The 18,495-nt window shown below is 43.8% G+C and overlaps 1 protein-coding gene across 1 annotated transcript in view; it reads right to left on the reverse strand.

The window, feature by feature from the left end:
- Positions 1-18,495, reverse strand: part of nrxn2b (neurexin 2b) — a 569,330-nt gene that overhangs the window by 408,929 nt on the left and 141,906 nt on the right. The window lies entirely within an intron of this gene.

The raw sequence follows: 18,495 nt of genomic DNA on the forward strand, positions 1-18,495 counted from the left end.
TAATAGAGAGCTGAGTCAGTAAGTAGCCCCGTATCGGGCCAGAAGTACCCCAGGATCTAACACATGTTGCCGTGGAAATCCCCAAGCAATTACATTGGCCTGGACAGGGCCCCCTGTTGATGTCCAATGGAAGCAGAAACACACCCACCCGAATGCGTGGCTGGTCCAATGGTTTGCTGCAATGCACACTGGAACAAGCATTGAAGCGCTTTTGTTTGTTTGTTTTTCAAATTAAAATTACAATAGTTTTAAATGGATGACAGACCGCCATCACAGGACACAGTCATTTACTGAAGACTTTACTTCTCTCTCACATGGTGCATAATAAATGTTGCAATAAACTCAAATAGACTTCAAGATAAGGAAAACATTAGTAAATTATATCAGCTGGAGAATATCAAATTTTAATTTTCTAGGAAAAAATAGAGCTGAAGTAAATCCCCACCAGCAGCCAGTGAATAACAAATTACTGGGCTTTGCATGAGCAATGCTCGCCTCCTATTCCTGTTGATGGAGGAAATAATAGATGCAACGGGGCAAAAGTTTACAAATAAAAAACACATCATCAATGCAATCAACAGAGATATGTCAGAGCTGTCCACAACACTGTGGCCAGATTCAGCCCCGGAGAACACTCTAATCAAATCAAGCGCCGAGACTCCAAACAGAATCTCTTTCCTCACGAGCCGGATGAGTGGATGAGCGTGGCCTTAGGCAGTGTGGAAATCTTCAGATGCAAAGCAGTCTTCAGCACTACTATCACAATCTCATTGCAGAGTCCATGTTGTCTGCCAAAGGTGTATCCTCTATCCGTTACCAACGCAATGCGGAGCCTTGTCATGCAGACACACGGAGACAGCCATGGTGGAAGTCCTGTCTTTATCCCGCATTAGCACTGCATCAGGCAATATTCAGTGTGCGTCACACGCTATAGGCAGCCTTATCATGGCCTTTCATCACACTTGTAAAGAGAGCAACATGTCAAGAACAGTGTCTGCTCTAGGGCTGCCTTCATATGCATCTTTCTGACATGGATTTCTACAGACACTTTCACTTGATTCATAGACAGCAGGTATGCATGCATAGAGTTAATAATGCATTTACTATGGCTGGACCCAAAGCAGCTTCTCTCGAGCAAAATTGGGCATTAAGTGGCTTCATCAAAGGCGTAGCACAGGGAGGGAAGTAAGTAATCCCCTTGGTCGAACCACAACTTTAGTGTGTAGTCTTGCTCCATACAGCGGTACTGTACATATCCCCTCCAACTCATATGAATCATGTAGGATTCTGATAGTGAACACTGATATCCTTGCACAGAACTAGTAAATCACTGATCATTCCCAATGCAATGACCCAATAATGACAAGGTTTCAACATTTGTTCCTGAGCTGTTAGATCTCTGGTGATGAGGAAAGGCAAAGTAATGACCAGAACGGCTCCTTTAAAACGCACTAATGAAACTCCCCTAAACTTATTAGGGGCCCTGTAATTGGTGACTCGTGGTTTACTGCAGCTTTAATCAAAGGCCTCCTATTGCACGCTGGAGAGATATTTAAGGTGGTATTTATATATATAACGTAAGCAGCACCTTTATTTCTAGCACGAGGTGTTAAATGAATCCGATAGTGAGCATGCTCTTCTACCCGTCCACCCGCCCACACAAGCTTCTAACCTGCAGTTTCAACATCCACTTCACCCCAGCCACAACACATGTTGCATGTCGCCGCATTGCTCGATGAACTCCCGGTGCCTGCAGGTGTAGGGCATGCTGGGTTTCCTGCTTTTAACAAATATCGGCATATCTGAAGCAAATACGAAAGCCTTCTCCGAGGAGCAGCCGTTCCGTTGCGACTGAACGGTTGCACTGGTAGTCAAACAGCACACAAGGTGCACATTTACCGACAGCGATTAGTATTTGAATGGAGACTTTGTTGTTCTGGTATTTTGTTTTTATACGAGTGTAACTAGAAATCCAGGGACAAAAGGCTTGATTACTATGAACATATGAATGCACACATGGTTCATTAAAGTGTTCTGGATGAAGGACACAAGCTTTGCATGATAATGTGTGTTGAACAATCATAACAGTATTTCCTTTAACGACACAAACAGACTGAACCTGCATGCTGGCCTCTTTTATGTCACCGGCTATGAATGGGGATCAGTCAACCTTAAACATGACAGGTTCACACAGAACGCTGAAGCAAATACGATCAAATCAAAAGCTCACATCAAATGAAAATCATGTCGCTGTTCTGTGGACCATTGACGACCCGCATTGCTCGTCTGCTCTCTGCCTCAGCTTCCTCTGCCAGCTAATTTATAGCCATGATGAATCTCTTCTTTTCACTCTGCCCGAATGTCCAACTTTAATTAAATTGTCTGCCTGTTTTAATCACTTGTTCTGAACAAAGCAGTGCCTTCTGTCCTCGCATTCCTCCTCCTAAAAACACAACACCTGATATTTGAAGCAAGCTCGTGTGTACAAAGTAAAGAATGGCATCGTCTTTGGAGAGAAGGGCAGGAGGGGACACGGTGTAAAACAGGACTGTGATCATGACAGCAAACTTGCAGTGAATATTAATTTTTCGGTATCCGTGCCAAGCTACCTGTACGCCTGTAGTTTGGCGAGGCAGCTGAACAGATCCATCAAATGTCTGTCTGACAGTGTGTCGGTGTGTTTTGATGCCGGTGAAGCTTGGAGGGAAGCCTCATTAGCTACAGACTTCAACACATGCAGGCTCGAAAGCATGCATGAGTGCACGGACGCCTGCGCAAACACTTTGTATCTCCAGCTCAGACCCTGGTCCCATTAAGTCCAATCTGACTGAATGTCTGTCTGTGTGCCATGTTAACAGAGCGTTAGCAAACATGTGTCAGCTCATTAGAGCCGAGATGAACTGGTGCAGGACAACAGTCTTTGTCATTGACTCAAGTTGTGGAGTTGAACATACAGAAATGTCTGAAAGGGGGCAGCTGTTCGGTGTGAGGCAGGGCCTGTGGGGATGCCATTTGTGTGTGTGCGTGTAGATTCTGACCCGTCTTGTCATCACAAAGAGGGCCAACAGTCATCTATCACTCTGTCTGGCTGAGCGTGTGTCAAGTGTTCGGGTCACGCCACCTGCTGCAGGTGGAAGCGGCGTAGAGTGGCGGGCGATGGCCAGATACTGAGCTCTCAGTGGCGGCTGTGTTTCGTCTGTCGGCTTCCTCTAACCCGTGAAGCAAAAGTTACACTGACTTCCAAACTACCTCGTGATCACAAACTGCGTGATGCTCCGTAGCCATGGTATTAGCCGCTCGGAATCTAAATTGCATAGATACAAAGAAAGGCAAACGGAGAGGCATGTAGAGCCATGAGGGTTGCATATCGTGGAAAGAAATTGGAATATGTGAGTGTGAGAGAAAGGAAAATGCAAACAACCTCCCTCCCATTGACAAACAACAAACCCAAATCTTGAGTGGTTGGCGAGGGGGATGTTTACGTCGTCCCCTGCCATCTCATCACAACAACACAAAGTCCGCTCCAGCAGCAATCACCGGCCAAGTGGCTCAAATCACAGACGTATTGTTTGTCCACAACCACAATCAGAGCTGTGTTGTTAGAAGTCCTCTTGGACAAAAAGGCTCCCTTACACAATTAAAAGCCTTTGGAAAGTGAGCTGCATTGTTTGTAACGCTGTATCAAACACAGAGGAGCTGTTCAGTGACAGAATCCATCGGAGGCGGCCGTGCTGTGAACAACACAGCGTACCTTGACTACCAACTGAACACTCGCTGTGTGTGTTTCAGGCCAAGACAACAAATACAGTGGACGAGTAAAGGATGACGAACCGATGCACAGAATGACACCATTTATCAGAACCAATTCATTTTTGATTATGTTTCACACAGGTGTATCTCGACGGGTGTTTAGACTATATTGCATTGAAGAGTAAATATATGGAGTGAACAGACTGAAGGAACGCTCTTGTTGGGGGAGAAAACAACACAAAAGTACAAAACTGAAGCCTGTAATATCAATCCTTTCAATCTTCTCTTTGGTTGTCTCCATTTGCTTTGTCAAGTTCCCGTATGCATCAGGACATGTTTGTAATTCATGCTGTGATGTGGCTGTCAAAGTGCTGCTGATAAAGAAAGACAGAAGGTGAAACTGGCATTGTGGATTGTCTCCAGCAGCACACTCTTCATTATTCTCATTATGTGTTGCTTCTTATGTCTTTTTTAAATCCCTCACAAATTCAGATTTGCTTTGTTCCCCCCCCCCCATTCCCAGCATATCTAATAGAGAGGAGCTGGGAATTAAAAAAGGAATTCATATGAATAAAAGTGTCCCTGCCGTCAGCTGGGAGGGCGACATGTTGTCGTTCCCAATCAGAGCAGAGGCTTCACACTGAGCCGCGCTGATTGCAACCTGCTTAGAATGGTGATTACATAGAAACAGGCAAAGTCAGGTTGCAAAGCAGAGGCAACACCAAGAGGTGGTTTGAGTGCTTGCTGTCAGAATGGTGCGTCTCTTTGAGCATCTCAAAAAACAAATATTCATTTATCACAAATCCATTTCAAATGTGTTGCTCACTCAAAAGTAAGAACAACAATTGGAGACAAAATAAGAAGTAACAGAGCAAGCCGTTGACTGAAAAAAAGAAAGACAGAATTCACAGAGCACTTACCACCTCCAAGGCCTCCGACTCTAATATCGCCATGTTAGAATTATTATAATATATATATATATATATATATATATATATATATATATATATATATATACTATATATATATATATATATATATATATATATAGTATATATATATATATATATATACTATATATATATATATATATATATATATATATATATATATATATATATATAGTATATATATTTCTTTTCTTGCAATCTGGATTTGCATTAAAGTGAGAGACAACTAAGTTGCCAATAGTGGACTTTAGTGGAAAACAGTGGCAAGCAAGTCTGACATATGATCATTTTATGGTTATGGTCGATTAAATAATATTACGGTTGCAACACAGTTTTACAGAAAACATTTGCTGATTTATAATTAATAAAATCATTCAGTAAAACGATAATTGAGCTTCTACTGTGTCACCTTTATATAATGTTTTGGATTTGTGAACATGTTCCTTTCATCAATTTGATTCCATCTTAAAAACAATGAGAACAAGATTAATATTGTATATTAATGGGACGTCAAAGGCACGGTGGTCGCTCTGTGACAGCACAGCAGAGGAGGATATGACAAACGACAGTCCATCAAGTTTCAACAATTACGTACAACTATGTGAGCCCTTCAGAATTAAAATCATAAATATCCTCATGCTTTGCAATCAGAGTATTTCCATTGTTGTATGTGACCTGTGCCTTAATATAAATGCACAGCCAATGAGAGAGGCAGTACCAGCCGCTCTGCAGGAGCACGGCGTCCTGGTGCTGCCTGCCACCATAGGGAACGCTTTACTGCCAAAGCCAGTTCAATGTGGCCCGATTAGCTTCAGCGGCGATGCTAACTGACACTAATGGTGTCTCCTGTGCCTCAACATTGTACTGCAATAACAAATAAGATGAAGCACTGTATACACTGGGAACCACAGCACTATATAGAATGTCCTAAATGTCCCTGGCACTGTTGTAACACAGCACCAGAACACTTCAGTCATTTCATCTTCATTTTGACAACAGCTACAGACATTTCTGCTCCAGGCAGTGTTCCAACATCTGTGGTACATCTGTGGGGGCAGCAGCAGGCCCCCCACAGGTACCGCTGCATCATGTACGCTTCTCTGCAATAATGGCATGTACACCAACTACTACACGAAATAAACAAGCGTTATAGTACCAACCAATTCAGCTGGTCAGGCCTGTATCACAAATCTAAATTATTCTGAGCTTCTGTGACATTATCCATCTACTGAAGATGCATTATGCATTTGCCTCTCCATCCACTGCCCATCAATAAACTGAAATGCATGCAAACTGTGGAGAGACACTGGGTTGCATCGTGGACACCTGGTAGTTATGACGTCAGTCTCCGGAGAACAAAATCCCAGGAATGCGTCCGTTGCTATTCCCCGTGCATTCCCCAAATCAGAGACAATCAGGCTATAAAAGGTGCAAACTGTTTCTGCAGCATCCACACATCACACCCTTTACACACACACACAATCAACACAACACACACGGCACACTGGTACAATCATGAAGATGCTGTGTAAGTGGGATGGAAGGTCGTCCACTCGTGTGCCCATTAAACCACGTTACAGTAAAGGCTGTTTGTCACGAGGCCGCTGTGAAACACAGCAGTCCTTGGTCACACACTCAGGCATTCATCAAACGCTGCTCGTGGACGGCACGGTGCCCTTGGAAGATAATTCATTCCAAAGGGCACAATGCACAATTGAGGTCAGCTGTAAGGAGCTCAGTTCATCCTTCCCTTCGTCAGGGAGAGTGAGGGAAAACACAAGATGCGTAATGTGGACAAAAGGATTATTGTGCTTTGATTGTCCAACGAAGGATCTGAATTATCAGAGTCCAAAAGTCAGATTTTGGCATTTATATTGTACTTAATAGTTGATTCAACAGCTGGCCAGCATACGGATCAGAGTGCATATCAGAAACCTTGACATGACTGAGTGTCTCGTCCCAGCAAATCAAATGAAACAAGTGAGCTGCTGGGAAGGGACGGAAGATTTCCCTTTTTCTTTCTTTTGCTTTTTCATTCCTGGCAATTCTAACAGAAAGGGGACACAAACTACCTGTCAGCGTTCTACATGACGTCGCGGCCCGTTTTGAATTCCAGTCGAGGCGGCGATGGGGCCGGAGCAAAGTGGAGCTCTATCGCTGTCGCAAGCTGCCGACGCTTTAATAACGGAGAGCTTCTCTGTCCTTCTCGCAGGCTGACAGGAATGCAGATATTTATTTTTCTTCTTGCCCCTCTGTCTGCTTTCCTTTCTCTTGCTCCTCCTTTCTCCGATGCCACCATCCACACACTTCCATCAAACTCTTTTATATCTGAGATGATTCAAATAGATGCTAAGATATGGAATACAAACCAGTTGGTCCCTCTACCTTCCTTTGTTTCCCTTATACTCATATGTTTTATGTTGGTCTCAAAACGACTCCTTCCATTATCAACCACTTACTCTCTTTTCTCCCTTCCCTTCATGCCCCTCCCTTATTTGCCTCTCTCCCCAGCCCATCTCGCTCTCTCTATGGCACGCTCTTCTCTGATCTGTAAGGCTGCTCATGTCTCTTGAGTAACCCTAATCTTACAACATCAGCTCTGTAATGCGCCTCATTATGAGTGGTGGGCATGGCAATCAGCGTTATAAACCCCCGCTCTCCTCCAACCCTCGCCTCCCTTAAATCCACTTTAATTCTAGCTCCTGAGTGCTGCACAGGGGAGTGGTATACACATGCAAGGCCAGGACTCGCACACTTCAGCTCCACACAAACACACACTCCGATGCACACACCGATAACGATGCCATTTGAGCAATTCCTTCCGTCTTATAAGTAGATGTGCAACCTTCACACCTCAACATAAAGCCACTTCCTATTTCTTAGGCGGTGGAAAACAGACTGCAGAGGATTTGCACATGCAGATGAGAAAAGCTCACAGCCAGTGACAAACGCTACTGTTGCTGTTCTGCAAGCTGTTAAAACCACATGCACATTTCAAGTCAATTATCATACCATTTGTGTTTTAGCACCAACGGCCCCCCATATAGCTCGTTCTTTCATGTGACAAAAGGTAAACAAAGCCTACTGTATGTGCAATAGGCATGCGTTTGCATGTCACCCTCTTTCTCTGCAGGATACAGTGCTAATTAGAAGACACAAGGAAACAAAAGGTGGGAAGAAAGAACGAAAAGGCTAACCACAGATTGGAGACAGGGCGAGTGTGTGTTTGTATTGTCCGAAAGAAGAAAATATTCTCAAATTACTAATTTGTGCTCTTGAGTTATTAATCAGTGCGTTCCAAATACTAATTCATGCTCTTGATATAATATTGTTTTGGGGCGAATGCAGCTGTTTTCAGGCCCTGTTTCTTGCTCTCTTGCGGCCCAAACAAAGCAACTCCTTTATTAAAAATACACAATAGCTATATTGGAAAACTGCTGCATTTGCACATCGGACATTGTCTGAACATCAGGTGTGTGTGGAGGCAGCCGGGAACGTACGGCAACTATATATTGCGTCATTAAATAAACTACAGTGGCTTTGTTTGGGCGGAGAGTGACGGAGCTTGAAAGTGGCTGCATCACACTGAGCACTAAACAACACGAAATTGAAAGCATTAATCTGTGTGCATGAATCATTAAATCCAAAATGCGAACACAATCACAACTCATTGAAAAAAAGAGCACGTATTTGTGTGTGTTTCTTCCCCCCATGACTCAGAGATTTTGAAGAACTGACATGAAATGTATCATTAAAAGTATGGCCCTTTATATCTGCAGTGACACAGCCTGGCACATAACACAGGAGGGAACAATGAGGCTGAAAAGAGGAGAAGTGTTGCAGAACTGTCTCGTGTAATTACCTCTCAGGCAACGGAATGAAAGCTTTACAGTTAAGTGAGGGGTAATGGAAGACGGAGATGGTGAAACAACATGAAAAAAAAGAAAACGAAATAGTGTCGGCTTCAAATCAAGGCTCAACGCAACAAAGTCTTCATTTACAGTTTTCCCTCGTATGCGATATTGTTACATAGCGTGCGCGTGTGTGTGTGTGTGTGGGCATTGTGTAGGCACTGTCAGGATGACGCACTTTTATGATGTCATCTGGAACAGATTGGATTTAATTGGTCGGTCGTTTCACAGGCACATGCTTTTTTGTTTAACAAGTGCATCTGTCAAAAACACACGCACACACCACGCACGCACACACACACGCACGCACGCACGCACGCACGCACGCACGCACGCACGCACGCACGCACGCACGCACGCACGCACGCACGCACGCACGCACACGCACGCGCACGCACGCACACACCCACCCACCCACACACACACAGCGGTTGTTGTAAAAAGTCAATCATCTCTGCTGCGGAGTGGAATATACTTCACCTCGGACTACACAAGTACACACATTTTGAGTGATTCACATAAAATTATACGAGGACTCTTCGTACGCACACAGGCCAGCATAAATGATATAATCTCTCCCTCTCTCCATCAACACACACTCTTGTTCGCCGTGTTCGTGCGTCGATATATCAGCCGTAGCCTCGTAGCCTGGCTGTGTCCCACCCCAGAGCGAACCCTGTGTTCTCATAGTTTGCAGGCCTTAGTAGCGCTGATAACACACCGGGTCTACGGGCCCCCATTCATCACCTCCAAGTACCAGCTCACCGGATGCTCTGCTCCAGACTTATTTTCAGGACCGGCGAAGGAAAGCTGAAGGGGATGGGGATGTGCTGATAAATGCTTTCTACTGACAACTGCATTATCATGAGGATCTGTGACAACGATTTAGCAATTGATAACGCCTCCTGACCTTTTCTCCTCCTGTTTCTGAGCTAGACAGCCTGTGTGTGGTTCTCATCATCACAGAAGAAGTCTTAACTTAACATTTATTAATCTCCACATTGTTAAACAGCAATGCATAATAGATGATGTTACACTTGACAGCATGCTTATGTTTGTGCGGTTTTGTTGCGGTAAACTGCAACAGGGGAAAGAAAATGACTGCATGACTTTGATGACTATGTCTTTTCTCCCCCCAAAAGCTGGTGTGTCACTTTAGATGCTTGTACTGGACAACATACTGTAGACTGTGGGCAATCCACGGAATACTTCTCCCATAGAGAGACATACAGAGAAGAGTGAGATGAAATCATGTACCAGCCACAGACATCCAAACATCCAGCCAGCAAAGAGTCACACACAGTATGACACCACAAGACAGGAAACCAGGGTCCAATCAAACGCGAGCTCGTCCACCATAAAACAGCAGAGCAGCGATGCAGCAGCCTCAGCCACACTCCCAACTGCGCTCCTGGCCCTTGTACCGGTGGTTGTGGAGTTCTGTTCTGCAGGTTTATGAGATGGGATATAACATAAAGCTGGCTGCTGAGATGGTGGAATACAGATTTTTCTTTTAAAAACCCTTGTGTCTTATCATACGAGGTGATAGAGACCGGCTGTACAGTACTTAAAAACAGTAGCAAGTGCAACTTTAACAACTGCTTTAGTTCTCAAACCTTGTTCCTTTCATATTGAATCAAAGTTTTCTCAATGGTTGGTTTGCAATGCAAAAAGAACATCATGAAGATCCTAAAATGCGGACTGAAAGCGGAGTTATCATAAATATCTGCTATCGCTGGTCACTTGAAACTCCAGGGAAGTTTAGGTTTTCTTTGGGCAGGACTTGAGCAGACTTCAGGTTGGACAGATTGAACTGACTATACTCAACTTACTACTTACGTTGGGCCACAACGTCCACGCACTATTAAACCAAGACTTTCAATGGAGTGGGTGAGTTCTAACATATAGATTTAGCAGCCATCCACGCATTGGCAAAGCTGCACCCATTTCTCGTAGTTATGATTTGATAAGCAGCACATTGCATGTGCATGTTCATCTTAAATGAAAGGATGTACCTCAAAGATGCAGAACTGATGCGTGTAATGACATTGTAAGCAGTGGAACCAGCAGTCATCACAACAGCCTGAGATAGCGTGCAGCATGACAGAACATATACAGTAGAGCCATGTGTCGGTTTACTGCATGCCTGATGGGTGAAAGAGCTCATTAAAAGAACTAACGTAATGTAAAACATCACTTACTGGTCTAACAGCTACTTCATTTGAGATCATTTAGGCTTTAATCTGGAACAAACACTACTGGTGTGTGTGTGTGTGTCTGAACAGTGGTGGTGATACTGGTGGTAGGGGGCGTCCATAGTCTACCTATGGATCGTTTGTCTTACATACGGCAGGACGCATCCTGTGTGTGTGTGCTGGTTTATATAGAGACAGATTGATTCATGGGCCTCATCCCCCTGATTGGGTTCGCTATCGATCAGGCCGGCTGTGGGCTGCTGCTGACCTGGGAACCACAGAGCGGTTACCGCTACACAGCGTCTCTGTGAGGCCCCCTGTGAGGCCCCGGGGCCTCACAGGGGGGGGATTGGGTGAGAACGGGGTGTGTTGACACCGATTATTGCCTTTAAACATTGTTGGAATGTTGATTAATTTAGGAGGGAGATCAGAAAAGAAATGAGGATGCTTAGAAAAATTAGAAGGAAAATACAGCAAACAGCGAAACATTCAAACTTAATTTTGAGCTACATTAATTGTTAAAGAGTAGATTATATTTTCTTAGTTTGCTCACAGAAACAGAAGGTCCATCATTCCCATCATAGCCCCAAATTAATCCTGCAAAGGTGTCACTTATTTGACAAATTATACAATTTAAGTTTTAAATGTCACACCTACAGCAATTGGTCTGCATCAGCATAATCGAATGGTTTTGAATCCTTCTTATATGAGCACAACTTCTGTGTTTTTGTTTAAAGGTGCTTTTATGAATGTTATTTGATCTATTTTCCTGCGTTCTCATCTCATCTCTCCGTTTCTTCATGTTGTGTCCCGTGCAGCACTAAATGTTCCGACATGAGCTCCTATTCGTGTATTCCATTATTGATTCCGTTTCTGACGTGTAATGAAGACGGAGATGTCGCCGCCGATGACTACTCGCAGACGCGGTGTGTGATTTATGATTGAAGATGTGAGTGTGTCAGTGTACGTAGCTGCAGCTCTGGTAATTGACAGCCGTGTGCTTGTCAAACATGAGAAACAATGTGACCCTTGCAGTTATTTTCCTCGTCATGTCTAAAGACTGGCGAAGCAGACATACGGTTGCTTATCAAAATGATGAAGGGGATGTAGATTTGTGGCTAACATCCCAAAAATAAAATCCTCATCCATAATGAATTATGAATTAACAGAAGAAAAGTTTGTGCTTCTCGTATTATCAATGAAAGTGGTACAGGAAGTGTTGTAAAGGTCCTTTAAATAAGCCTGGTTTACTTAGGTCAGGTAAACTTCCACAAAGTCAGAGTAGTCCTTCATAAGCAGCGTTTCATTTTCCCAAAAAGTCTCTCACACAAGACCAAATACAGTGCATCTGTATTGAATAAATAGACATGATCTCCCTCTGCCTCACACACCCGTACCTCTACACACCCGTACCTCTACACACCCGTACCTCTACACACCCGTACCTCTACACACCCGTACCTCTACACACCCGTACCTCTACACACGCGTACCTCTACACACCCGTACCTCTACACACCCGTACCTCTACACACCCGTACCTCTACACACCCGTACCTCTACACGTGCTGCTGTGGAGGTTGGACGTGAGTTCTTGTCTGCGAAGCAGCACTTTGGGGTTTTACAGTCAGAGTGACATTTAGGATTATCTCCATGTCAGAATATGGTTATTATATATTTTTTTTCTGCAAATTAAACATGAATTGAGTGAATGGATACCTTCAAATATGTGGTTCTACTTTTGTCATATTATTAGAATCATCCCTCTGAATCCACTCACTGGATGGATGCGTGTTTACTGTCAAACAGAGGAGCCGTGTGTGAAAGAACTCACAGCACCGCCACCAACAGCAATTATAATTTGTTCAAGAGGATATCAACTGCAACATACAGGACACCGGTCTTATAATTAAAAAAGCTCGCACATCTGTCCTCATGTGGTGATGCTCATTGGCAGTGTTGCTTTCGCAGCATCATATATATCAAATGAATGAATGAATGCAATCAGGTTAGGGAATGAGTGCAGTCCATTTTGAAGTCATAACAGTGAAAGTGTACAGACGTGTATGTGTGTGATGGCGTGTCTTAATGTATGCGAGAGGCCCTGGGCGGGTCCCAGCACCAGCTGTTGGTAATAAGCTGTGGCTGCTAACAAACGTTCCCCCCTAAGCGGTGGAGCTACAGGGCACGAGCCCCGTCCACAGCGCCGGCCTTGCGCTATAATAAATATATATATATATCTGCCCTTTTTTTTTCCTCACATGCCAATTCTCTCTCTCTCTCTCTCCATCTACCCCCTCACTGAGTCAAATCAACCTAATAGATCTGCAATGAGCCTGCCGAGCATTGTAATGAAGTCCTGCCTTGGGCTCCACACTAATGCCAAAGGACAGTGTATCAATCAAAGCCAAGGAGAAGGAGCTATGTCTTCTTTTTAAACATAGTAGGATTGGCTGCAAGGTCAAGATGGAGGGATACATTGTATCCTATTGTTTTTCTGTTGATAGTCTTGATTCCTCCCGATTCTGCCACTGTCTTAAAAGAGTGTGTTTGCACGCTGCATGCACCAAAAACAACTTACACACCAAGCTCACCTCTTCGACATGCTTTGTTCTCCCTGAGCCTTTCATCTCCGTCTACTGTTCCCCCCCTGAGTTCTTTCTCAGGAGATGCAGGTTTTCCTCACAGTATACAGTGTGTCACACCCTATTGGATGTTAAATAATCTCCAGACTCACTTAAAACCAGGGTTGCTACTTCCACACAGCTTGCATTACTTTCACCATTCCGAAGTAAGAGACACAGTCTTTCTAGGACCCTGAATGGAATTCTAGCTACTTAGTAAATACAGGAAGTGCAGCCTCCTCTGCCGCGCTGTGATCTCTGAACAAGATGGAAACATAAGACGTGTTTTTGAGTGAAGGAAATCAGTGTTGGTGGTCTGAGCAACTTCTCTTTGATTTGAGGATTAGAGCTATGGAATGTTCATCGCTGTCTTAGCAATGACTCTGAGGCTAATGGAAGCGGACGCTGTTAATCTAATGTGGGTCTATCTAGCAGCGCTCGCCGTCTCTTATTCCTAGTGTGTAAGTCAGCTGAATACACCAAGCTCAGCCATCACACACTATCGGCACGCCGCCATTTAAAACCTTCAGACGCTGTTTCTGAGCAGTCGAGCTATTACCGTTTAATTTATTCGTTGGAGACAAGACAAGGACACAATATAACAGCAGTAGGTTTGAGTGATGGCCATTTCAGGGACTTCTCCAGCCTCCAAAAAAAAAGAAAGGGTCAGCAGTTACAGACTCGCTGTCAGCAGCATAAACACTTTATGATTGAGGATTGATTGTCATTAGTGTTAATGATGTTATTTCTAAGCAACACCACAGCCACACTGAATATAGAGCCACGCTTCATGTTTTTATATCGTGTGAGGAACGAACATGCAATTTATTTTGTTCACTTAGTATCTACATCTGCCCTGATCTTCTGGGCCTCACCCTGACACATGCTGAAACAATGAACATGCTCTTTTTATAATTCAGATTTAAATGGATTCTTAGCATTTATACACACCAAAGTATAAGGTCAACCATACAAACAACCATATATTTGAGTACTGACTGTAGCATTCTCTATGGTAGCCAGCATGAGTTCATCTCTTCGGTCATATTTTACTCATTCTGCAACTTGGCTTACTTTTGTATTTAGATTCACACGCTCCACACGCTCCACACAACTTAATACACATTGTGTCCAACTTGCAACCAAAAGGGTGTGACGTTTGTGGATGTACAGCCTTAAATGCACGCAACACTTCATAAGCAAGCTAATGTATCATATGATGTATAATATACAGTATGATATAATAAAATATAGAATATACAGGGTGCCATTTGTAAAAAATAAAAGTCATAGGGGGGATGTAATTGAGACATTTTATTGTAGGGCCTATGTAGATGATGAAGCCTGTTGGCCTTCCGCTGCAACACATAACCAAACGTTACAGTATATGCCTACATGTCAGACGAAGAAATATGTCTTCTTTTGTCATGTTCATCACAGAGCCCATACCAGCCCGGGCTGCATGCTTTGTACACACTGATTGGTTAAGCAACTAGAGCTGCTCTGGGATTTGAATGAGCAGACTGACAGACAAACTATAGTCCACATATATTACATCCCTAATCCACGTACCGTACACCAACAACAGAAACATGTGAATCCACCTAAAAGGAGGACGTCCACGACCACAAAAATGAGTTTAGTGTTAAAATGACTGCCAACAAAATGCTGGCTCTCCATCTCAATGTCCTGGGCTAATTCCCAGTCCAGGCACGTCCCTGCTTGTGGGCGGGTAACAAGCCAGACAAGGTGTCATGTGATGATTTAAAAGAATGCATATAAGGAATAATTTGATTCGGGAAAGACACATTTTACCATTGCAAATGTAATCCAGCTAATCAGGAGTCCAAATGTGAGATGCATAGCCATGCCAGAGGGAAGTGAGCCTGTTTAAATAGAGTAGTAGGGACACAAGTGTCTGTTGTCTGGCTATCATTTTCAAATCTATACATCCATGTATCTTTGCTCATTTAGTCCAAGTTTCTTCTATTTAATCCACGGATGTGTTAAGACACAGTGGAGCGTAAAATGGCATAAATGGGGCCTCAAATGGAGCAAATGAGTGCACATTTAATTGTAGTGATTTAAACGGGTTCCCTGTGGTAGGGAATGGGAGCCGGACGCCTTAAGTAGCAATTATCTCAGGTAGCTATCTCATTACCGCCCTCCTCTAGTATGTAAATGTGGCCACAGGCTTGGGAGTTATATTGCAGATCGGCCATTTTGTTGTGCTCTTTTTTGAGACGGTGCTGTTTATCAGCAGGCAGGGAGAATAACTTCAGCACTGGTTGCGTTTCCAGGGAAAGTAGTGGCTTTTATAGCATATTGGTTCCCACGTCCGTGGCTGATGTTTAAGACTTATTTAATTAAGTAGCCAGGTTGCTGCGATCAAACGGAACCTTCCCTCAGTGTGCAGCATTTTAATGGCCGAGGTGATGAAAGACATTCATAAATTAGGACAGTTATGAACCGTTTCAATGTCCACAGTGTTCCTTCGCGCCTCTATCGGCCCAGAATAAAGCAGCTTTACAAAAGAAATGTCCCACTGTGTATAGATACACAACGCTAGCTTTTGGGAGAATGAAAATAACTATGATTGGATTTTGAACAAAGCTCTTGGTATTGACACTTTTTGTGAGGGTTTGTCTGATTATATTGGATATTTTAGACGGGGGGGTGTAGAGAAAAACACTGTCTTAGACTAAGTGTCACTCTCCATCCAACAGAGAGCCTGAATCCTCCATTTCCTCGTCCTAATTGTACACGCGTGGTTCACTGAGCATCCTCAGCATCATGTGTGGTGAGCGGGCCAATCCCACTGCAGCATCAGCTTGAAGAGGCTTCTGCTGGCTCTGACTAGCCTGAGGTTGGCATTCACGGGAGGGAGAGAGAAAAAAGGGAGAGGGAGATGCTAATCATCTGAGCTGAGGAGAACAAGGCTTGAGAGAGATGTGCACAGAAAGATGTGTCAGCCTCTGCTCATGCCAGGTTTTGGAGTCACAATGAAATGCAGCAATGGGATAAGGATCTGTGTTTGTAGTTTGCCCATGCCTCGACAGTTAAGGGACAACAATTACCGCTGCCACTACCTGCCTTATAAGCCTGGCCAGAAAAACCAAAACATAAATGTCCAGCAATGATATTTTTGCAACCCCGATGCGTCAGCGAGGCTCGGCTATATTTTACATAGCTGATCCAATTTTAAAGAAATATATGGAAAATCTTTTCACATTAGGTGTAGACCAGCAACACACTGGTTGGACAAAGATGGTGCTGCAATCACTTGCTAATGACTGCCTCACTGTTTAAAGGCATGTTTTCCTTGTTGCCTGACTACTAATTTTGCACTGCAGTGTTCTGCTCAACAATCAATATGCTCAAAAGAAAATATAACAATAAAATAAAGAATGAGCTGCTCAGTGAATGTATAATGGGAGACTTGTGGAATCTTTCTTGGTGGAATCTACAAAAATGTCCACAAAACATGCGCGCACAAAAGCGCACACATCCCAGAACTACGTTGAATTTGCAGACTGCCACAGAAACCGCTCGTATCTCAAAAGCAAAACTGAATTGTCTCCGTCTTCTTTGCCCAGTGGTCTGAATGAATATGAAACTGCAATGGCCTCCCAGATCAACCAGTCGCTGTGGTATTAGAGTGTTTGTCCCCACTCTGCAGTGCACCCCAAGGGGTGAATATGTCCCGAACCAAACCTCCAGTCCCCACCCCGGTTCCAACTGGGTTCCAAGATGGACAAAATGCTACATTAGTATTTAGACAACATCAGACATCTGGGCCAAAAACTCACCGGACAAAGCTAGACAAGCAGGCAGAGACACACACACACACACACAAAACTATTCACATATAAGGATCAGGAGACATGCTTGAATTATCACAGCACAGAACTCAACGGGTAAAATATTCCCGTGGGATTGGTCACAAAGCGATTTATCGTGACTGTGTGAGAAGGACTGCATGTTTTCTTGCTGAACATTCTGCTGTGTTGATTACTATTCCACATTCATAATGCATAGTAGGTACTGCAGCGAGACAAAGCTAATTATTAGTAGGCGAGCGATAACACTGACACATCACTAAAGCGGGAGTTGGCTGCTGCAAACTGCTGTGAGCTAGAGTTTTAAACTCATTGTCTCCCTGTTTGTGTGAGGTGTTGATACGTCCCATTAGTCTGTCCATCTCCGCTCTCATCCCACCATCCCAATCCTGTCCCTCCCCCACGCCCACCCCCTCTGATTCCAAATGAAATGCAGATAGAAAGCCAGCGTACTGTGACGTGTCAGCATATTCACAGATAAAGCATCTGCCCGCGTTTTTAATAAAAGCCTTAATGGTCCAGATCAATACACAACAACATGGAGGATGAAATGAAATGTGCCCAAAACTTTGCATCTCCCTCTCATAAGTTACATTAATGGGAAGGTCATTTTGAAATGTAGTGCAATGCGGAAGCACTAGCGAAAGGAAAGTGAGCCGTTAAGAGTCGCGAGGATACGGATCGTACGTCTGGATTGCAACCAAAAGTCCCATTCAAACATGGGAAGCACTCAACCACACAGATTGAAAGTCTGATCGGTGTAGCGTTAAAACCCGGCTGAGGCAGATGAACACATAATGTGAGAATGAAAGCAGTGTAACCCCATGCACATACTGTGGCACTGAAACACAGAGCTCTAAACCTGAATCACTGCATCCGAGCCACTTTCACAAAGCTCGGGAACTTGAAAATGACACAACTACTCGTTGAATCCTGGATCCTGATAAGGCGGTCACAGTGCAGCATGCCAACGGTGTACAGTATAATGTTATTCAAACTGAATTGTGCCCGAGCTACCAAACTGGCAATTCATTCGCTGAAACCTTCAAATTTGCATTTACATTGGAGAGTAATGCAGTTCATGAGACTTGCAAAGTAGGGACTAAGAGTTCTGTCTTTCCACAGCAGACATTTAGTATCCGTCCGTATACAGTACAAACAAATTAAAGGTAATGTAGTCGGCAATATCAAATAGCTGCAAAGCATAATGAATGAGAATGAGGGGG

This window comes from Melanostigma gelatinosum (assembly GCF_949748355.1).
Source record: "Melanostigma gelatinosum genome assembly, chromosome: 23".
NCBI classification, from domain to species: domain Eukaryota; kingdom Metazoa; phylum Chordata; class Actinopteri; order Perciformes; family Zoarcidae; genus Melanostigma; species Melanostigma gelatinosum.